This window comes from Nothobranchius furzeri, chromosome 7 (assembly GCF_043380555.1).
Source record: "Nothobranchius furzeri strain GRZ-AD chromosome 7, NfurGRZ-RIMD1, whole genome shotgun sequence".
In the NCBI taxonomy this organism is placed as follows: domain Eukaryota; kingdom Metazoa; phylum Chordata; class Actinopteri; order Cyprinodontiformes; family Nothobranchiidae; genus Nothobranchius; species Nothobranchius furzeri.
The window spans coordinates 42,501,512-42,519,563 of record NC_091747.1 but is presented as its reverse complement, the minus strand read 5'-3'; the positions used below and the strand labels follow the sequence as shown (position 1 = coordinate 42,519,563).

The window sequence follows — 18,052 nt, the reverse complement described above, 5'->3', positions numbered from 1 at the left end:
CATTGGGTGCTTAGGCCTTTGACAGATTATGTTTTCATACAGTGTCTCCAGTTTACCCTGAATCAAAATGCTTTTGCTTGAAAAACAGAAATTGTTGCCATAGATTGGGGGAAGTTTTAAGACCAGACAACACTAAGAAAAAACTCAAATAACGTCCCAAATTCTTATGCCAGCACCTGCAATTCTTCTCACAAAAGAAATAGTAGAAAGATTACACATGAATAGACAGATGTTGCCTTTAGAATGTATGCCTAACATGGGGCTTGAACCCATGACCCTGAAATTAAAAGTCTCATGCTCTACCGGCTGAGCTAGTCAGGCTACAAAATGATTACAGACAGAAACAGAGTAAAATAGTCAGATAGATAGATGATGATAGATAGATAGATAGATAGATAGATAGATAGATAGATAGATAGATAGATAGATAGATAGATAGATTCTTTCATTCATTCATTCATTGGTTAATGACACTGTAAAAAAGTTTGTCACATAAGCGCACAAATCTTCAAATGAGTGACACAGTAGTTATTTTTAAGTTTTTTTATGTTAGATAACAACATTGTTAACAGAAAAGCACTTTTATAAAAAAAATTTGAAAAAGACCAACATATGTCTTTCTGCAGATCTGTACAGCAAAGTTACACCCACCCATCTTTGAATAAATTGCTCTTGATAGCATCCAGAGATCTTTATTCTTGAGATAAAATTAATCATACACCTTTGTTTCTAGTTAATGAATGTGTCAAGAGTGGGACTTGAACCCACGCCTCCTACTGGAGACCAGAATCCCCATATTGGAATGGAAGCAATGCTTGAGTCTGGCGCCTTTGACCGCTCGGCCATCTTGACTGAAGATTGGAGTTGTATAATAAAGTTGCAGAGGTTGAATTGTGACCTACCCTTTGAAGTTGTCCTTTGATATTTCATTGACTTTGTAGAACCACGTATCCCAAGTAAGACTGCTGGCTGTGATAATGAATACAATCGATAAGTTGTAAGTTTGGTCAAATGTCTGAAATGAAGTTGCCCAATCAAAAGCAATTGTTTTCATTCAAGTTCTACCCATTCCAAAAACACTTTGGATCTTTAGAAGATTGGTGTTCAACTTCAAAAGCTCTTTTATTGTTACTGAGTTACAGTAATTTGTTGTATCTGAAGGACCAGGGCAACAAACCCTGTTTGGCAAAACAGTGTCACCTCACGTTGTCAAACTTGTCAAGATTGACAAATGCCCGACTAGCTCAGTCGGTAGAGCATGAGACTCTTAATCTCAGGGTCGTGGGTTCGAGCCCCACGTTGGGTGCTTATGCCTTTGACAGATTATGTTTTCATACAGTGTCTCCAGTTTACCCTCAATCAAAATGCTTTTGCTTGAAAAACAGAAATTGTTGCCATAGATTGGGGGAAGTTTTAAGACCAGAAAACACTAAGAAAAAACTCAAATAACGTCCCAAATTCTTATGCCAGCACCTGCAATTCTTCTCACAAAAGAACTAGTAGAAAGATTACACATGAATAGACAGATGTTGCCTTTAGAATGTATGCCTAACATGGGGCTTGAACCCATGACCCTGAAATTAAAAGTCTCATGCTCTACCGGCTGAGCTAGTCAGGCTACAAAATGATTACAGAAAGAAACAGAGTAAAATAGTCAGATAGATAGATGATGATAGATAGATAGATAGATAGATAGATAGATAGATAGATAGATAGATAGATAGATAGATAGATAGATAGATAGATAGATAGATAGATTCTTTCATTCATTCATTCATTGGTTAATGACACTGTAAAAAAGTTTGTCACATAAGCGCACAAATCTTCAAATGAGTGACACAGTAGTTATTTTTAAGTTTTTTTTATGTTAGATAACAACATTGTTAACAGAAAAACACTTTTATAAAAAAATTAGAAAAAGACCAACATATGTCTTTCTGCAGATCTGTACAGCAAAGTTACACCCACCCATCTTTGAATAAATTGCTCTTGATAGCATCCAGAGATCTTTATTCTTGAGATAAAATTAATCATACACCTTTGTTTCTAGTTAATGATTGTGTCAAGAGTGGGACTTGAACCCACGCCTCCTACTGGAGACCAGAATCCCCATATTGGAATGGAAGCAATGCTTGAGTCTGGCGCCTTTGACCGCTCGGCCATCTTGACTGAAGATTGGAGTTGTATAATAAAGTTGCAGAGGTTAAATTGTGACCTACCCTTTGAAGTTGTCCTTTGCTATTTCATTGACTTTGTAGAACCACGTATCCCAAGTAAGAATGCTGGCTGTGATAATGAATACAATCGATAAGTTGTAAGTTTGGTCAAATGTCTGAAATGAAGTTGCCCAATCAAAAGCAATTGTTTTCATTCAAGTTCTACCCATTCCCAAAACACTTTGGATCTGTAGAAGATTGGTGTTCAACTTCAAAAGCTCTTTTATTGTTACTGAGTTACAGTAATTTGTTGTATCTGAAGGACCAGGGCAACAAACCCTGTATGGCAAAACAGTGTCACCTCACGTTGTCAAACTTGTCAAGATTGTCAAATGCCCGACTAGCTCAGTCGGTAGAGCATGAGATTCTTAGTCTCAGGGTCGTGGGTTCGAGCCCCACGTTGGGTGCTTAGGCCTTTGACAGATTATGTTTTCATACAGTGTCTCCAGTTTACCCTGAATCAAAATGCTTTTGCTTGAAAAACAGAAATTGTTGCCATAGATTGGGGGAAGTTTTAAGCTCAGACAACACTAAGAAAAAACTCAAATAACGTCCCAAATTCTTATGCCAGCACCTGCAATTCTTCTCACAAAAGAACTAGTAGAAAGATTACACATGAATAGACAGATGTTGCCTTTAGAATGTATGCCTAACATGGGGCTTGAACCCATGACCCTGAAATTAAAAGTCTCATGCTCTACCGGCTGAGCTAGTCAGGCTACAAAATGATTACAGACAGAAACAGAGTAAAATAGTCAGATAGATAGATGATGATAGATAGATAGATAGATAGATAGATAGATAGATAGATAGATAGATAGATAGATAGATAGATAGATAGATAGATAGATAGATAGATAGATAGATAGATAGATAGATTGATATATTCTTTCTTTCATTCATTCATTGGTTGATGACACTGTAAAAAAGTTTGTCACATAAGCGCACAAATCTTCAAATGAGTGGCACAGTAGTTATTTTTAAGTTTTTTTTATTTTAGATGACAACATTGTTAACAGAAAAGCACTTTTCTAAAAAATTTAGAAAAAGACCAACATATGTCTTTCTGCAGATCTGTACACCAAAGATACACCCACCCATCTTTGAATAAATTGCTCTTGATAGCGTCCAGAGATCTTTATTCTTGAGATAAAATTAATCATAAACCTTAGTTTCTAGTCAATGAATATGTCAAGAGTGGGCTTTGAACCCACGCCTCCTACTGGAGACCAGAATCCCCATATTGGAATGGAAGCAATGCTTGAGTCTGGCGCCTTTGACCGCTCGGCCATCTTGACTGAAGATCGGAGTGGTATAATAAAGTTGCAGAGGTTGAATTGTGTCCTACCCTCTGAAGTTGTCCTTTGCTATTTCATTGACCTTGTAGAACCACTTATCCCAAGTAAGACTGCTGGCTGTGATAATAAATACAATCGATAATTTGTAAGTTTGGTCAAATGTCTGAAATGAAGTTGCCCAATCAAAAGCAATTGTTTTCATTCAAGTTCTACCCATTCCCAAAACACTTTGGATCTTTAGAAGATTGGTGTTCAACTTCAAAAGCTCTTTTATTGTTACTGAGTTACAGTAATTTGTTGTATCTGAAGGACCAGGGCAACAAACCCTGTATGGCAAAACAGTGTCACCTCACATTGTCAAACTTGTCAAGATTTTCAAATGCCCGACTAGCTCAGTCGGTAGAGCATGAGACTCTTAATCTCAGGGTCGTGGGTTCGAGCCCCACGTTGGGTGCTAAGGCCTTTGACAGAGTATGTTTTCATGCAGTGTCACCAGTTTACCCTGAATCAAAATGTGTTTGCTTGAAAAACAGAAATTGTTGCCATAGATTGGGGGAAGTTTTAAGCTCAGACAACACTAAGAAAAAACTCAAATAAAGTCCCAAATTCTTATGCCAGCACCTGCAATTCTTCTCACAAAAGAACCAGTAGAAAGATTACACATGAATAGACAGATGTTGCCTTTAGAATCTATGCCTAACATGGGACTTGAACCCATGACCCTGAGATTAAGAGTCTCATGCTCTACCGACTGAGCTAATCAGGCTACAAAATCATATCAGACAGAACCAGAGTAAAATAGTCAGATAGATAGATGATGATAGATAGATAGATAGATAGATAGATAGATAGATAGATAGATAGATAGATAGATAGATAGATAGATAGATAGATAGATAGATAGATAGATAGATAGATAGATAGATAGATAGATAGATAGATAGATTCTTTCATACATTCATTCATTGGTTGATGACACTGTAAAAAATTTTGTCACATAAGCGCACAAATCTTCAAATGAGTGGCACAGTAGTTATTTTTAAGTTTTTTTTATTTTAGATAACAACATTAATAACATAAAAGCACTTTTCTAAAAAATTTAGAAAAAGACCAACATATGTCTTTCTGCAGATCTGTACACCAAAGATACACCCACCCATCTTTGAATAAATTGCTCTTGATAGCGTCCAGAGATCTTTATTCTTGAGATAAAATTAATCATAAACCTTTGTTTGTAGTTAATGAATGTGTCAAGAGTGGGACTTGAACTCACGCCTCCTACTGGAGACCAGAATCCCCAAATTGGAATGGAAGCAATGCTTGAGTCTGGCGCCTTTGACCGCTCGGCCATCTTGACTGAAGATTGGAGTTGTATAATAAAGTTGCAGAGGTTGAATTGTGACCTACCCTCTGAAGTTGTCCTTTGCTATTTCATTGACTTTGTAGAATCACTTATCCCAAGTAAGACTGCTGGCTGTGATAATGAATACAATCAATAAGTTGTAAGTTTGGTCAAATGTCTGAAATGAAGTTGCCCAATCAAAAGCAATTGTTTTCATTCAAGTTCTACCCATTCCCAAAACACTTTGGATCTTTAGAAGATTGGTGTTCAACTTCAAAAGCTCTTTTATTGTTACTGAGTTACAGTAATTTGTTGTATCTGAAGGACCAGGGCAACAAACCCTGTATGGCAAAACAGTGTCACCTCACGTTGTCAAACTTGTCAAGATTGTCAAATGCCCGACTAGCTCAGTCGGTAGCGCATGAGAGTCTTAATCTCAGGGTCGTGGATACGAGCCCCACTTTGGGTGCTTAGGCCTTTGACAGAGTATGTTTTCATGCAGTGTCACCAGTTTACCCTGAATCAAAATGTGTTTGCTTGAAAAACAGAAATTGTTGCCATAGATTGGGGGAAGTTTTAAGCTCAGACAACACTAAGAAAAAACTCAAATAACATCCCAAATTCTTATGCCAGCACCTGCAATTCTTCTCACAAAAGAACTAGTAGAAAGATTACACATGAATAGACAAATGTTGCCTTTAGAACGTATGCCTAACATGGGACTTGAACCCATGACCCTGAGATTAAAAGTCTCATGCTCTACCGGCTGAGCTAGTCAGGCTACAAAATGATTACAGACAGAAACAGAGTAAAATAGTCAGATAGATAGATGATGATGATAGATAGATAGATAGATAGATAGATAGATAGATAGATAGATAGATAGATAGATAGATAGATAGATAGATAGATAGATAGATAGATAGATAGATAGATAGATATCTAGATAGATAGATAGATAGATAGATAGATTCTTTCATTCATTCATTCATTGGTTAATGACACTGTAAAAAAGTTTGTCACATAAGCGCACAAATCTTCAAATGAGTGGCACAGTAGTTATTTTTAAGTTTTTTTTATGTTAGATAACAACATTGTTAACAGAAAAGCACTTTTCTAAAAAATTTAGAAAAAGACCAACATATGTCTTTCTGCAGATCTGTACACCAAAGATACACCCACCCATCTTTTAAAAAATTGCTCCTGATAGCGTCCAGAGATCTTTATTCTTGAGATAAAATTAATCATAAACCTTTGTTACTAGTTAATGAATGTGTCAAGAGTGGGATTTGAACCCACGCCTCCTACTGGAGACAAGAATCCCCATATTGGAATGGAAGGAATGCTTGAGTCTGGCGCCTTTGACCGCTCGGCCATCTTGACTTAAGATTGGAGTGGTATAATAAAGTTGCAGAGGTTGAATTGTGACCTACCCTCTGAAGTTGTCCTTTGCTATTTCATTGACCTTGTAGAACCACTTATCCCAAGTAAGACTGCTGGCTGTGATAATGAATACAATCGATAAGTTGTGAGTTTGGTTAAATGTCTGAAATGAAGTTGCCCAATCAAAAGCACTTGTTTTCATTCGAGTTCTACCCATTCCCAAAACACTTTGGATCTTTAGAATATTTGTGTTCAACTTCATAAGCTCTTTTATTGTTACTGAGTTACAGTAATTTGTTGTATCTGAAGGACCAGGGCAACAAACCCTGTATGGCAAAACAGTGTCACCTCACGTTGTCAAACTTTCAAGATTGTCAAATGCCTGACTAGCTCAGTCGGTAGAGCATGAGACTCTTAATCTCAGTGTCGTGGGGTCGAGCCCCACATTCGGTGCTTAGGCCTTTGACAGAGTACTGTATGATTTCATGCAGTGTCACCAGTTTACCCTGAATCAAAATGCGTTTGCTTGAAAAACAGAAATTGTTGCCATTGATTGGGGGAAATTTTAAGCTCAGACAACACTAAGAAAAACTCAAATAAATTTCCAAATTCTCATGCAAGCACCTGCAATTCTTCTCACAAAAGAACTAGTAGATAGATCACACATGAATAGACAGATGTTGCCTTTAGAATCAATGCCTAACATGGGACTTGAACCCATGACCCTGAGATTAAAAGTCTCATGCTCTACCGGCTGAGCTAGTCAGGCTACAAACTGATTATGGACAGAAACAGAGTAAAATAGTCATATAGATAGATAGATAGATAGATAGATAGATAGATAGATAGATAGATAGATAGATAGATTCTTTCATTCATTCATTCATTGGTTTATGACACTGTAAAAAAGTTTGTCACATAAGCGCACATATCTTCAAATGAGTGGCACAGTAGTTATTTTTAATTTTTTTAATTTTAGATAACAACATTGTTAACAGAAAAGCACTTTTCTAAAAAATTTAGAAAAAGACCAACATATGTCTTTCTGCAGATCTGTACACCAAAGATACACCCAACCATCTTTGAATAAATTGCTCTTGATAGCGTCCAGAGATCTTTATTCTTGAGATAAAATTAATCATAAACCTTTGTTTCTAGTTAATGAATGTGTCAAGAGTGGGATTTGAACCCACGCCTCCTACTGGAGACCAGAATCCCAATATTGGAATGGAAGCAATGCTTGAGTCTGGCGCCTTTGACCGCTCGGCCATCTTGACTGAAGATTGGAGTGGTATAATAAAGTTGCAGAGGTTGAATTGTGACCTACCCTCTGAAGTTGTCCTTTTCTATTTCATTGACCTTGTAGAACCACTAATCCCAAGTAAGACTGCTGGCTGTGATAATGAATACAATCGATAAGTTGTAAGTTTGGTCAAATGTCTGAAATGAAGTTGCCCAATCAAAAGCAATTGTTTTCATTCAAGTTCTACCCATTCCCAAAACACTTTGGATCTTTAGAAGATTGGTGTTCAACTTCAAAAGCTCTTTTATTGTTACTGAGTTACAGTAATTTGTTGTATCTGAAGGACCAGGGCAGCAAACCCTGTATGGCAAAACAGTGTCACCTCACGTTGTCAAACTTGTCAAGATTGTCAAATGCCCGACTAGCTCAGTCGGTAGAGCATGAGACTCTTAATCTTAGGGTCGTGGGTTCGAGCCCCACTTTGGGCGCTTAGGCCTCTGACAGAGTATGTTTTCATGCAGTGTCACCAGTTTACCCTGAATCAAAATGTGTTTGCTTTAAAAACAGAAATTGTTGCCATAGATTGGGGGAAATTTTAAGCTCAGACAACACTAAGAAAAAACTCAAATAAAGTCCCAAATTCTAATGCCAGCACCTGCAATTCTTCTCACAAAAGAACTAGTAGAAAGATTACTCATGAATAGTCAGATGTTGCCTTTAGAATCTATGCCTAACATGGGACTTGAACCCATGACCCTGAGTTTAAAAGTCTCATGCTCTACCGGCTGAGATAGTCAGGCTACAAAATGATATCAGACAGAAACAGAGTAAAATAGTCGATAGATAGATAGATAGATAGATAGATAGATAGATAGATAGATAGATAGATAGATAGATAGATAGATAGATAGATAGATAGATAGATAGATAGATAGATAGATTCTTTCATTCATTCATTCATTGGTTGATGACACTGTAAAAAAGTTTGTCACATAAGCGCACAAATCTTCAAATGAGTGGCACAGTAGTTATTTTTAAGTTTTTTTTATTTTAGATAACAACATTGTTAACAGAAAAGCACTTTTCTAAAAAATTTAGAAAAAGACCAACATATGTCTTTCTGCAGATCTGTACACCAAAGATACACCCACCCATCTTTTAAAAAATTGCTCCTGATAGCGTCCAGAGATCTTTATTCTTGAGATAAAATTAATCATACACCTTTGTTTCTAGATAATGAATGTGTCAAGCGTAAGATTTGAACCCACGCCTCCTACTGGAGACCAGAATCCCCACATTGGAATGGAAGCAATGCTTGAGTCTGGCGCCTTTGGCCGCTCGGCCATCTTGACTGAAGATTGGAGTGGTAAAATAAAGTTGCAGAGGTTGAATTGTGACCTACCCTCTGAAGTTGTCCTTTCCTATTTCATTGACCTTGAAGAACCACTTATCCCAAGTAAGACTGCTGGCTGTGATAATGAATACAATCGATAAGTTGTAAGTTTGGTCAAATGTCTGAAATGAAGTTGCCCAATCAAAAGCAATTGTTTTCATTCAAGTTCTACCCATTCCCAAAACACTTTGGATCTTTAGATGATTGGTGTTCAACTTCAAAAGCTCTTTTATTGTTACTGAGTTACAGTAATTTAATGTATCTGAAGGACCAGGGCAACAAACCCTGTATGGCAAAACAGTGTCACCTCACTTTGTCAAACTTGTCAAGCTTGTCAAATGCCCGACTAGCTCAGTCGGTAGAGCATGAGACTCTTAATCTCAGGGTCGTGGGTTCGAGCCCCACGTTGTGTGCTAAGGCCTTTGACAGAGTATGTTTTCATGCAGTGTCACCAGTTTACCCTGAATCAAAATGCGTTTGCTTGAAAAACAGAAATTGTTGCCATAGATTGGGGGAAGTTTTAAGCTCAGACAACACTAAGAAAAAACTCAAATAACGTCCCAAATTCTTATGCCAGCACCTGCAATTCTTCTCACAAAAGAACTAGTAGAAATATTACACATGAATAGAACGACATTGCCTTTAGAATCTATGCCTAACATGGGACTTGAACCCATGACCCTGAAATCAAAAGTCTCATGCTCTACCGGCTGAGCTAGTCAGGCTACAAAATGATTACAGACAGAAACAGAGTAAAATAGTCAGATAGATAGATGATGATAGATAGATAGATAGATAGATAGATAGATAGATAGATAGATAGATAGATAGATAGATAGATAGATAGATAGATAGATAGATAGATAGATAGATAGATAGATAGATAGATAGATAGATAGATAGATTCTTTCATTCATTCATTCATTGGTTAATGACACTGTAAAAAAGTTTGTCACATAAGTGCACAAATCTTCAAATGAGTGACACAGTAGTTATTTTTAAGTTTTTTTATGTTAGATAACAACATTGTTAACAGAAAAGCACTTTTATAAAAAAAATTAGAAAAAGACCAACATATGTCTTTCTGCAGATCTGTACAGCAAAGTTACATCCACCCATCTTTGAATAAATTGCTCTTGATAGCATCCAGAGATCTTTATTCTTGAGATAAAATTAATCATAAACCTGTGTTTCTAGTTAATGAATGTGTCCAGAGTGCGATTTGAACCCACGCCTCCTACTGGAGACCAGAATCCCCATATTGGAATGGAAGCAATGCTTGAGTCTGGCACCTTTGACCGCTCTGCCATCTTGACTGAAGATTGGAGTGGTATAATAAAGTTGCAGAGGTTGAATTGTGACCTACCCTCTGAAGTTGTCCTTTGCTATTTCATTGACCTTGTAGAACCACTTATCCCAAGTAAGGCTGCTGGCTGTGATAATGAATACAATCGATAAGTTGTAAGTTTGGTCAAATGTCTGAAATGAAGTTGCCCAATCAAAAGCAATTGTTTTCATTCAAGTTCTACCCATTCCCAAAACACTTTGGATCATTAGAAGATTGGTGTTCAACTTCATAAGCTCTTTTATTGTTACTGAGTTACAGTAATTTAATGTATCTGAAGGACCAGGGCAACAAACCCTGTATGGCAAAACAGTGTCACCTCACGTTGTCAAACTTGTCAAGATTGTCAAATGCCCGACTAGCTCAGTCGGTAGAGCATGAGACTCTTAATCTCAAGGTCGTGGGTTCGAGCCCCACGTTGGGTGCTAAGGCCTTTGACAGAGTATGTTTTAATGCAGTGTCACCAGTTTACCCTGAATCAAAATGCGTTTGCTTGAAAAACAGAAATTGTTGCCATAGATTGGGGGAAGTTTTAAGCTCAGACAACACTAAGAAAAAACTCAAATAACGTCCCAAATTCTTATGCCAGCACCTGCAATTCTTCTCACAAAAGAACTAGTAGAAATATTACACATGAATAGAACGACGTTGCCTTTAGAATCTATGCCTAACATGGGACTTGAACCCATGACCCTGAGATTAAAAGTCTTCAGCTCTACCGGCTGAGCTAGTCAGGCTACAAAATAATTACAAACAGAAACAGAGTAAAATAGTCAGATAGATAGATAGATAGATAGATAGATAGATAGATAGATAGATAGATAGATAGATAGATAGATAGATAGATAGATAGATAGATAGATAGATAGATAGATAGATAGATAGATTCTGTCTTTCATTCATTCATTGGTTGATGACACTGTAAAAAAGTTTGTCACATAAGCGCACAAGTCTTCAAATGAGTGGCACAGTAGTTATTTTTAATTTTTTTTATTTTAGATAACAACATTGTTAACAGAAAAGCACTTTTCTAAAAAATTTAGAAAAAGACCAACATATGTCTTTCTGCAGATCTGTACACCAAAGATACACCCACCCATCTTTGAATAAATTGCTCTTGATAGCGTCCAGAGATCTTTATTCTTGAGATAAAATTAATCATAAACCTTAGTTTCTAGTTAATGAATGTGTCAAGAGTGGGATTTGAACCAACGCCTCCTACTGGAGACCAGAATCCCCGTATTGGAAAGGAAGCAATGCTTGAGTCTGGCTTCTTTGACCGCTCGGCCATCTTGACTGAAGATTGGAGTGGTATAATAAAGTTGCAGAGGTTGAATTGTTACCTACCCTCTGAAGTTGTCCTTTGCTATTTCATTGACCTTGTAGAACCACTTATCCCAAGTAAGACTGCTGGCTGTGATAATGAATACAATCGATAAGTTGTAAGTTTGGTCAAATGTCTGAAATGAAATTGCCCAATCAAAAGCAATTGTTTTCATTCAAGTTCTACCCATTCCCAAAACACTTTGGATCTTTAGAAGATTGGTGTTCAACTTCAAAAGCTCTTTTATTGTTACTGAGTTACAGTAATTTGTTGTATCTGAAGGACCAGGGCAACAAACCCTGTATGGCAAAACAGTGTCACCTCACGTTGTCAAACTTGTCAAGATTGTCAAATAGCCGACTAGCTCAGTCGGTAGAGCATGAGACTCTGAATCTCAGAGTCGTGGGTTTGAGCCCCACGTTGGGTGCTAAGGCCTTTGACAGAGTATGTTTTCATGCAGTGTCACCAGTTTACCCTGAATCAAAATGCGTTTGCTTGAAAAACAGAAATTGTTGCCATAGATTGGGGGAAGTTTTAAGCTCAGACAACACTAAGAAAAAACTCAAATAACGTCCCAAATTCTTATGCCAGCACCTGCAATTCTTCTCACAAAAGAACTAGTAGAAAGATTACACATGAATAGACAGATGTTGCCTTTAGAATCTATGCCTAACATGGGACTTTAACCCATGACCCTGAGATTAAAAGTCTCATGCTCTACCGGCTGAGCTAGTCAGGCTACAAAATGATTACAGACAGAAACAGATTAAAATAGTCAGATAGATAGATGATGATGATAGATAGATAGATAGATAGATAGATAGATAGATAGATAGATAGATAGATAGATAGATAGATAGATAGATAGATAGATAGATAGATAGATAGATAGATAGATAGATTCTTTCATTCATTCATTCATTGGTTAATGACACTGTAAAAAAGTTTGTCACATAAGTGCACAAATCTTCAAATGAGTGACACAGTAGTTATTTTTAAGTTTTTTTTATGTTAGATAACAACATTGTTAACAGAAAAGCACTTTTATAAAAAAAATTAGAAAAAGACCAACATATGTCTTTCTGCAGATCTGTACAGCAAAGTTACATCCACCCATCTTTGAATAAATTGCTCTTGATAGCATCCAGAGATCTTTATTCTTGAGATAAAATTTATCATAAACCTGTGTTTCTAGTTAATGAATGTGTCCAGAGTGCGATTTGAACCCACGCCTCCTACTGGAGACCAGAATCCCCATATTGGAATGGAAGCAATGCTTGAGTCTGGCACCTTTGACCGCTCTGCCATCTTGACTGAAGATTGGAGTGGTATAATAAAGTTGCAGAGGTTGAATTGTGACCTACCCTCTGAAGTTGTCCTTTGCTATTTCATTGACCTTGTAGAACCACTTATCCCAAGTAAGGCTGCTGGCTGTGATAATGAATACAATCGATAAGTTGTAAGTTTGGTCAAATGTCTGAAATGAAGTTGCCCAATCAAAAGCAATTGTTTTCATTCAAGTTCTACCCATTCCCAAAACACTTTGGATCATTAGAAGATTGGTGTTCAACTTCATAAGCTCTTTTATTGTTACTGAGTTACAGTAATTTAATGTATCTGAAGGACCAGGGCAACAAACCCTGTATGGCAAAACAGTGTCACCTCACGTTGTCAAACTTGTCAAGATTGTCAAATGCCCGACTAGCTCAGTCGGTAGAGCATGAGACTCTTAATCTCAAGGTCGTGGGTTCGAGCCCCACGTTGGGTGCTAAGGCCTTTGACAGAGTATGTTTTAATGCAGTGTCACCAGTTTACCCTGAATCAAAATGCGTTTGCTTGAAAAACAGAAATTGTTGCCATAGATTGGGGGAAGTTTTAAGCTCAGACAACACTAAGAAAAAACTCAAATAACGTCCCAAATTCTTATGCCAGCACCTGCAATTCTTCTCACAAAAAAACTAGTAGAAATATTACACATGAATAGAACGACGTTGCCTTTAGAATCTATGCCTAACATGGGACTTGAACCCATGACCCTGAGATTAAAAGTCTTCAGCTCTACCGGCTGAGCTAGTCAGGCTACAAAATGATTACAAACAGAAACAGAGTAAAATAGTCAGATAGATAGATAGATAGATAGATAGATAGATAGATAGATAGATAGATAGATAGATAGATAGATAGATAGATAGATAGATAGATAGATAGATAGATAGATAGATAGATTCTGTCTTTCATTCATTCATTGGTTGATGACACTGTAAAAAAGTTTGTCACATAAGCGCACAAGTCTTCAAATGAGTGGCACAGTAGTTATTTTTAATTTTTTTTATTTTAGATAACAACATTGTTAACAGAAAAGCACTTTTCTAAAAAATTTAGAAAAAGACCAACATATGTCTTTCTGCAGATCTGTACACCAAAGATACACCCACCCATCTTTGAATAAATTGCTCTTGATAGCGTCCAGAGATCTTTATTCTTGAGATAAAATTAATCATAAACCTTAGTTTCTAGTTAATGAATGTGTCAAGAGTGGGATTTGAACCAACGCCTCCTACTGGAGACCAGAATCCCCATATTGGAAAGGAAGCAATGCTTGAGTCTGGCTTCTTTGACCGCTCGGCCATCTTGACTGAAGATTGGAGTGGTATAATAAAGTTGCAGAGGTTGAATTGTTACCTACCCTCTGAAGTTGTCCTTTGCTATTTCATTGACCTTGTAGAACCACTTATCCCAAGTAAGACTGCTGGCTGTGATAATGAATACAATCGATAAGTTGTAAGTTTGGTCAAATGTCTGAAATGAAATTGCCCAATCAAAAGCAATTGTTTTCATTCAAGTTCTACCCATTCCCAAAACACTTTGGATCTTTAGAAGATTGGTGTTCAACTTCAAAAGCTCTTTTATTGTTACTGAGTTACAGTAATTTGTTGTATCTGAAGGACCAGGGCAACAAACCCTGTATGGCAAAACAGTGTCACCTCACGTTGTCAAACTTGTCAAGATTGTCAAATAGCCGACTAGCTCAGTCGGTAGAGCATGAGACTCTGAATCTCAGAGTCGTGGGTTTGAGCCCCACGTTGGGTGCTAAGGCCTTTGACAGAGTATGTTTTCATGCAGTGTCACCAGTTTACCCTGAATCAAAATGCGTTTGCTTGAAAAACAGAAATTGTTGCCATAGATTGGGGGAAGTTTTAAGCTCAGACAACACTAAGAAAAAACTCAAATAACGTCCCAAATTCTTATGCCAGCACCTGCAATTCTTCTCACAAAAGAACTAGTAGAAAGATTACACATGAATAGACAGATGTTGCCTTTAGAATCTATGCCTAACATGGGACTTTAACCCATGACCCTGAGATTAAAAGTCTCATGCTCTACCGGCTGAGCTAGTCAGGCTACAAAATGATTACAGACAGAAACAGATTAAAATAGTCAGATAGATAGATGATGATGATAGATAGATAGATAGATAGATAGATAGATAGATAGATAGATAGATAGATAGATAGATAGATAGATAGATAGATAGATAGATAGATAGATAGATAGATAGATAGATAGATAGATAGATAGATAGATAGATAGATAGATAGATAGATTGATTCTTTCATTCATTCATTCATTGGTTGATGACACTGCAAAAAAGTTTGTCACATAAGCGCACAAATCTTCAAATGAGTGGCACAGAAGTTATTTTTAAGTTTCTTTTATGTTACATAACAACATTGTTAACAGAAAAGCACTTTTCTAAAAAATTTAGAAAAAGACCAACATATGTCTTTCTGCAGATCTGTACACCAAAGATACACCCACCCATCTTTGAATAAATTGCTCCTGATAGCGTCCAGAGATCTTTATTCTTGAGATAAAATTAATCGTAAACCTTTGTTACTAGTTAATGAATGTGTCAAGAGTGGGATTTGAACCCACGCCTCCTACTGGAGACCAGAATCCCCATATTGGAATGGAAGCAATGCTTGAGTCTGGCGCCTTTGACCGCTCGGCCATCTTGACTGAAGATTGGAGTGGTATAATAAAGTTGCAGAGGTTGAATTGTGACCTACCCTCTGAAGTTGTCCTTTGCTATTTCATTGACCTTGTAGAACCACTTATCCCAAGTAAGACTGCTGGCTGTGATAATGAATACAATCGATAAGTTGTATGTTTGGTCAAATGTCTGAAATGAAGTTGCCCAATCAAAAGCAATTGTTTTCATTCAAGTTCTACCCATTCCCAAAACACTTTGGATCTTTAGAAGATTGGTGTTCAACTTCAAAAGCTCTTTTATTGTTACTGAGTTACAGTAATTTGTTGTATCTGAAGGACCAGGGCAACAAACCCTGTATGGCAAAACAGTGTCACCTCACTTGTCAAACTTGTCAAGGTTGTCAAATGCCCGACTAGCTCAGTCGGTAGAGCATGAAACTCTTAATCTCAGGGTCGTGGGTTCGAGCCCCACGTTGGGTTCTTAGGCCTTTGACAGAGTATGTTTTCATGCAGTGTCACCAGTTTACCCTGTATCAAAATGCGTTTCCTTGAAAAACAGAAATTGTTGCCATAGATTGGGGGAACTTTTAAGCTCAGACAACACTAAGAAAAAACTCAAGTAACGTCCCAAATTCTTATGCCAGCACCTGCAATTCTTCTCACAAAAGAACTAGTAGAAAGATTACACATGAATAGACTGATGTTGCCTTTAGAATCTATGCCTAACATGGGACTTGAACCCATGACCCTGAGATTAAAAGTCTCATGCTCTACCGACTGAGCTAGTCAGGCTACAAAATTATTACAGACAGAAACAGAGTAAAATAGTCAGATAGATAGATAGATAGATAGATAGATAGATAGATAGATAGATAGATAGATAGATAGATAGATAGATAGATAGATAGATAGATAGATAGATACATAGATAGATAGATAGATAGATAGATAGATAGATAGATAGATAGATAGATAGATAGATAGATTCTTTCATTCATTCATTCATTGGTTGATGACACTGTAAAAAAGTTTGTCACATAAGCGCACAAATCTTCAAATGAGTGGCACAGTAGTTATTTTTAAGTTTTTTTTATTTTAGATAACAACATTGTTAACAGAAAAGCACTTTTCTAAAAAATTTAGAAAAAGACCAACATATGTCTTTCTGCAGATCTGTACACCAAAGATACACCCACCCATCTTTTAAAAAATTGCTCCTGATAGCGTCCAGAGATCTTTATTCTTGAGATAAAATTAATCATACACCTTTGTTTCTAGATAATGAATGTGTCAAGAGTGGGATTTGAACCCACGCCTCCTACTGGAGACCAGAATCCCCACATTGGAATGGAAGCAATGCTTGAGTCTGGCGCCTTTGGCCGCTCGGCCATCTTGACTGAAGATTGGAGTGGTATAATAAAGTTGCAGAGGTTGAATTGTGACCTACCCTCTGAAGTTGTCCTTTCCTATTTCATTGACCTTGTAGAACCACTTATCCCAAGTAAGACTGCTGGCTATGATAATGAATACAATCGATAAGTTGTAAGTTTGGTCAAATGTCTGAAATGAAGTTGCCCAATCAAAAGCAATTGTTTTCATTCAAGTTCTACCCATTCCCAAAACACTTTGGATCTTTAGATGATTGGTGTTCAACTTCAAAAGCTCTTTTATTGTTACTGAGTTACAGTAATTTAATGTATCTGAAGGACCAGGGCAACAAACCCTGTATGGCAAAACAGTGTCACCTCACGTTGTCAAACTTGTCAAGATTGTCAAATGCCCGACTAGCTCAGTCGGTAGAGCATGAGACTCTTAATCTCAGGGACGTGGGTTCGAGCCCCACGTTGTGTGCTAAGGCCTTTGACAGAGTATGTTTTCATGCAGTGTCACCAGTTTACCCTGAATCAAAATGTGTTTGCTTGAAAAACAGAAATTGTTGCCATAGATTGGGGGAAGTTTTAAGCTCAGACAACACTAAGAAAAAACTCAAATAACGTCCCAAATTCTTATGCCAGCACCTGCAATTCTTCTCACAAAAGAACTAGTAGAAATATTACACATAAATAGAACGACGTTGCCTTTAGAATCTATGCCTAACATGGGACTTGAACCCATGACCCTGAAATTAAAAGTCTCATGCTCTACCGACTGAGCTAGTCAGGCTACAAAATCATTACAGACAGAAACAGAGTAAAATAGTCAGATAGATAGATAGATAGATAGATAGATAGATAGATAGATAGATAGATAGATAGATAGATAGATAGATAGATAGATAGATACATAGATAGATACATAGATAGATAGATAGATAGATAGATAGATAGATAGATAGATAGATTCTTTCATTCATTCATTCATTGGTTGATGACACTGTAAAAAAGTTTGTCACATAAGCGCACAAATCTTCAAATGAGTGGCACAGTAGTTATTTTTAAGTTTTTTTTATTTTAGATAACAACATTGTTAACAGAAAAGCACTTTTCTAAAAAATTTAGAAAAAGACCAACATATG

At 37.0% G+C, this 18,052-nt stretch overlaps 25 non-coding genes across 25 annotated transcripts; 6 read left to right on the top strand and 19 right to left on the bottom strand.

Annotated features, from left to right (window-relative positions):
• Positions 1 to 248: 248 nt before the first annotated feature.
• Positions 249 to 321, bottom strand: trnak-uuu (transfer RNA lysine (anticodon UUU)). Its single transcript has one exon. It is a non-coding gene; the product is annotated as a tRNA-Lys (tRNA).
• Positions 322 to 743: 422 nt separating this feature from the next.
• On the bottom strand, positions 744 to 852 carry trnal-caa (transfer RNA leucine (anticodon CAA)). The gene is made up of 2 exons: positions 815 to 852; positions 744 to 789 (listed from the first exon to the last, which is right to left on the bottom strand). It is a non-coding gene; the product is annotated as a tRNA-Leu (tRNA).
• A 381-nt stretch (positions 853 to 1,233) lies between these two features.
• On the top strand, positions 1,234 to 1,306 carry trnak-cuu (transfer RNA lysine (anticodon CUU)). The gene has a single exon. It is a non-coding gene; the product is annotated as a tRNA-Lys (tRNA).
• Positions 1,307 to 1,545: 239 nt separating this feature from the next.
• On the bottom strand, positions 1,546 to 1,618 carry trnak-uuu (transfer RNA lysine (anticodon UUU)). Its single transcript has one exon. It is a non-coding gene; the product is annotated as a tRNA-Lys (tRNA).
• A 442-nt stretch (positions 1,619 to 2,060) lies between these two features.
• On the bottom strand, positions 2,061 to 2,169 carry trnal-caa (transfer RNA leucine (anticodon CAA)). The gene is made up of 2 exons: positions 2,132 to 2,169; positions 2,061 to 2,106 (listed from the first exon to the last, which is right to left on the bottom strand). It is a non-coding gene; the product is annotated as a tRNA-Leu (tRNA).
• A 693-nt stretch (positions 2,170 to 2,862) lies between these two features.
• trnak-uuu (transfer RNA lysine (anticodon UUU)) lies at positions 2,863 to 2,935 on the bottom strand. Its single transcript has one exon. It is a non-coding gene; the product is annotated as a tRNA-Lys (tRNA).
• A 470-nt stretch (positions 2,936 to 3,405) lies between these two features.
• On the bottom strand, positions 3,406 to 3,514 carry trnal-caa (transfer RNA leucine (anticodon CAA)). The gene is made up of 2 exons: positions 3,477 to 3,514; positions 3,406 to 3,451 (listed from the first exon to the last, which is right to left on the bottom strand). It is a non-coding gene; the product is annotated as a tRNA-Leu (tRNA).
• A 381-nt stretch (positions 3,515 to 3,895) lies between these two features.
• trnak-cuu (transfer RNA lysine (anticodon CUU)) lies at positions 3,896 to 3,968 on the top strand. The gene has a single exon. It is a non-coding gene; the product is annotated as a tRNA-Lys (tRNA).
• A 239-nt stretch (positions 3,969 to 4,207) lies between these two features.
• On the bottom strand, positions 4,208 to 4,280 carry trnak-cuu (transfer RNA lysine (anticodon CUU)). Its single transcript has one exon. It is a non-coding gene; the product is annotated as a tRNA-Lys (tRNA).
• Positions 4,281 to 4,762: 482 nt separating this feature from the next.
• On the bottom strand, positions 4,763 to 4,871 carry trnal-caa (transfer RNA leucine (anticodon CAA)). Its single transcript has 2 exons — positions 4,834 to 4,871; positions 4,763 to 4,808 (listed from the first exon to the last, which is right to left on the bottom strand). It is a non-coding gene; the product is annotated as a tRNA-Leu (tRNA).
• A 693-nt stretch (positions 4,872 to 5,564) lies between these two features.
• On the bottom strand, positions 5,565 to 5,637 carry trnak-uuu (transfer RNA lysine (anticodon UUU)). The gene has a single exon. It is a non-coding gene; the product is annotated as a tRNA-Lys (tRNA).
• A 493-nt stretch (positions 5,638 to 6,130) lies between these two features.
• trnal-caa (transfer RNA leucine (anticodon CAA)) lies at positions 6,131 to 6,239 on the bottom strand. The gene is made up of 2 exons: positions 6,202 to 6,239; positions 6,131 to 6,176 (listed from the first exon to the last, which is right to left on the bottom strand). It is a non-coding gene; the product is annotated as a tRNA-Leu (tRNA).
• A 696-nt stretch (positions 6,240 to 6,935) lies between these two features.
• trnak-uuu (transfer RNA lysine (anticodon UUU)) lies at positions 6,936 to 7,008 on the bottom strand. Its single transcript has one exon. It is a non-coding gene; the product is annotated as a tRNA-Lys (tRNA).
• A 399-nt stretch (positions 7,009 to 7,407) lies between these two features.
• trnal-caa (transfer RNA leucine (anticodon CAA)) lies at positions 7,408 to 7,516 on the bottom strand. The gene is made up of 2 exons: positions 7,479 to 7,516; positions 7,408 to 7,453 (listed from the first exon to the last, which is right to left on the bottom strand). It is a non-coding gene; the product is annotated as a tRNA-Leu (tRNA).
• Positions 7,517 to 9,527: 2,011 nt separating this feature from the next.
• trnak-uuu (transfer RNA lysine (anticodon UUU)) lies at positions 9,528 to 9,600 on the bottom strand. Its single transcript has one exon. It is a non-coding gene; the product is annotated as a tRNA-Lys (tRNA).
• Positions 9,601 to 10,572: 972 nt separating this feature from the next.
• Positions 10,573 to 10,645, top strand: trnak-cuu (transfer RNA lysine (anticodon CUU)). The gene has a single exon. It is a non-coding gene; the product is annotated as a tRNA-Lys (tRNA).
• A 1,253-nt stretch (positions 10,646 to 11,898) lies between these two features.
• trnaq-cug (transfer RNA glutamine (anticodon CUG)) lies at positions 11,899 to 11,971 on the top strand. The gene has a single exon. It is a non-coding gene; the product is annotated as a tRNA-Gln (tRNA).
• A 239-nt stretch (positions 11,972 to 12,210) lies between these two features.
• trnak-uuu (transfer RNA lysine (anticodon UUU)) lies at positions 12,211 to 12,283 on the bottom strand. Its single transcript has one exon. It is a non-coding gene; the product is annotated as a tRNA-Lys (tRNA).
• A 956-nt stretch (positions 12,284 to 13,239) lies between these two features.
• trnak-cuu (transfer RNA lysine (anticodon CUU)) lies at positions 13,240 to 13,312 on the top strand. The gene has a single exon. It is a non-coding gene; the product is annotated as a tRNA-Lys (tRNA).
• Positions 13,313 to 14,561: 1,249 nt separating this feature from the next.
• On the top strand, positions 14,562 to 14,634 carry trnaq-cug (transfer RNA glutamine (anticodon CUG)). Its single transcript has one exon. It is a non-coding gene; the product is annotated as a tRNA-Gln (tRNA).
• A 239-nt stretch (positions 14,635 to 14,873) lies between these two features.
• Positions 14,874 to 14,946, bottom strand: trnak-uuu (transfer RNA lysine (anticodon UUU)). Its single transcript has one exon. It is a non-coding gene; the product is annotated as a tRNA-Lys (tRNA).
• A 509-nt stretch (positions 14,947 to 15,455) lies between these two features.
• On the bottom strand, positions 15,456 to 15,564 carry trnal-caa (transfer RNA leucine (anticodon CAA)). The gene is made up of 2 exons: positions 15,527 to 15,564; positions 15,456 to 15,501 (listed from the first exon to the last, which is right to left on the bottom strand). It is a non-coding gene; the product is annotated as a tRNA-Leu (tRNA).
• A 692-nt stretch (positions 15,565 to 16,256) lies between these two features.
• trnak-uuu (transfer RNA lysine (anticodon UUU)) lies at positions 16,257 to 16,329 on the bottom strand. Its single transcript has one exon. It is a non-coding gene; the product is annotated as a tRNA-Lys (tRNA).
• A 496-nt stretch (positions 16,330 to 16,825) lies between these two features.
• Positions 16,826 to 16,934, bottom strand: trnal-caa (transfer RNA leucine (anticodon CAA)). The gene is made up of 2 exons: positions 16,897 to 16,934; positions 16,826 to 16,871 (listed from the first exon to the last, which is right to left on the bottom strand). It is a non-coding gene; the product is annotated as a tRNA-Leu (tRNA).
• Positions 16,935 to 17,627: 693 nt separating this feature from the next.
• trnak-uuu (transfer RNA lysine (anticodon UUU)) lies at positions 17,628 to 17,700 on the bottom strand. The gene has a single exon. It is a non-coding gene; the product is annotated as a tRNA-Lys (tRNA).
• Positions 17,701 to 18,052: the final 352 nt, after the last annotated feature.